The sequence below is a fragment of the Pediculus humanus genome, genomic scaffold, assembly GCF_000006295.1.
Source record: "Pediculus humanus corporis 1103172108253 genomic scaffold, whole genome shotgun sequence".
Taxonomy (NCBI): domain Eukaryota; kingdom Metazoa; phylum Arthropoda; class Insecta; order Psocodea; family Pediculidae; genus Pediculus; species Pediculus humanus.
Window position 1 is genome coordinate 385,521 of NW_002987822.1, and position 2,424 is coordinate 387,944.

The window sequence follows — 2,424 nt, forward strand, 5'->3', positions numbered from 1 at the left end:
CATGCCGGATGTTAATTACACGTGACAACAAAACCGGAAATGAAAATGTCGTTTTAAAAATTACAACAAACGAAATTTAATAATAATTTCTAACCGTTAATAATCCCGTATAAAAAATTAAAATTTTTTAAAATTGATTTGACGGTTTGCAAAAATAATAATTGAACGTGGAATTAGAAAAACGGGTTTTTAATTGATTTCTAAAATTTTTGAATTCGTTTTTTGCGACCGGGATTTTACGTCGTCGTGTAAATATCGTTTTTTATTTTTTCTAGTACCCCGTTTGCGATTTATTTTCTTTGGGATTTTTTAAAGCGTTTGGAAAAAATTTAAATCGTTAAAAAAAAAAAAAAAAAAAGGTATTAAATACATCGGATTTTAAAAATTTTCAATCTTTATCCTACCTTAAAAGGCTTTGTAATTAATTTTTTACATCGGAAAATAAAAAAAATCCTTTCGAACGTTTCGGAAAATTTTTTTTGTTTACGGTAAAAATTTAAAAAAAAAAAAAAAAATTATTCGTCCCATTTTTTTTCTATTTTCCTTCGACCGTAATAAAAATCATTATGAAAATTTTTTTTCCCTTTCCCCTCCCTCCCCCCCCCCGTTTTATTTACAATCAATTAACTTTTTTAAATCTTCAATGGATTTTAAACTTGCACACGCACTCACACACGAAAAATATTTTCCTTTGTTTAAATCATCTTATGATGATTTAAACAAAGGAATTGATTTCATTATTCCTTTGAATAAAAAAAAAGGAAACGGATGAAAGAATATATAAAAGAACGTTGTAGGATAAAGAAAGTGAAGGAGAAAAAAAGGAAAATGGCGGAAACATAATTAAGAGAGCTGGAAAAAAAATAAATAAATAAATAAAATGAAAAATATTTAACGTGTAATAAGAAAATGTCGATGGGGGAGCCTTCGGCACGCGGTGCGACCGTTTAAAATCCCGAAATTTTTTTCTTTTTTTTGAAGGGGGCGTGGAGGGAGGGAGGAAAGGGGCTTTAATTAAAAGTGATTTAATTTCTTGTTCGGACAGAGAAACTCTTGAAATATTTAAAAAGCCGCAAGTTTAACTCACAACTTTCCCCCTCTTAGTACACATTTTTTTGTAATTTTCTTAACGGAAACAATTTTGTTTTATGCCAAAAATTTTCTTTTTTTTTGAAACATAATTATGTTGCAGCGAAAAACATTAAAAACAATAAATTATTACACTAAACCGCCGCCTTTTTCTTATCAATAATAAATTTTAAATGATAGATTTACGAAATCAAAACAAACGTTCAACCTCGAATGATAATTTTTAATAAAAATCCCCCCCCCTTTTTAGTAAACTCTTTGAATTATTATTACTATTATTATTATTATTATTATTATTATTATTATTTAGAAACTGAGATTTTTTTATAATGGACCATATTTGAGATGAATATCTAATAATTTTTTTATTTAATAATAAAAAAAAACAATAAAATACTTTAGAGAAAACAAAACGAAAAGAAAATGGCGAAAAAACAAAATGGCGGATTTCAAAAAGGAAACTTTTACCTTTTAAAAATTGATATTTACGATTTAAGAATAACGCGATTTTATTTCTATTTTTTTTATTTATCTAAGACACCGTTAATTGTTTTGAACTTGAATTACCCGCGAAATAATCGGAACCGGAAATGGAATTTTTTTTTTAAAAATACTTTACGTTTTATCATAAAACTTTATCTAAGATGGCGTTAATTGTTTTGAATTTGAATTACCCGCAAAATAATCGGAACCGGAAATGGAATTTTTTTTTTTAAAACATACGTTACGTTTTATTATAAAAATTATAAATAATACGACCGTTATTAAAAATATTAAAATTCGATTAATTTTAATATTAAGCTTATGTATATAACCTAAACTTTTTAATTTTTTAATCCTCACTTCTACTATTATTATTATTATTATTATTTTCTCTTTCTTATTTATTTATTTAGGTCAAATTCTATTTAAACTTTTTCAATTTACTAAACAAAAATTGAGTGACCTCATTTTAAACGGTGCAAAAAAAAAAAAAAAGGAAAAAAAAAAGTTTTTAAATTATTTTTTTGTTTTTGAAGGATGAAAAACAACAACAACAATAATAATAATAATAATAAACGAAAACTGAATACGAAGTAAATATTATTATTATTATCATCATGAACTTATTTTTCTTGAATGAAAGAGAAATTTTTTTTTTAAATAAAATAATTTGGAACGAAAAAAAAAAAAAAAAAAAAAAAGTTTTTCCAAACCGGATATGGCAGTTTACGGGAAAACGGAAACCAACGGAAATCGCAACGGGAGATTTTTTTATTTTTTGAGATAAACAAATATTATTTACCTTCTTCGAATAAGACACACGCGCACTCACACACACACACACAAGTAAAT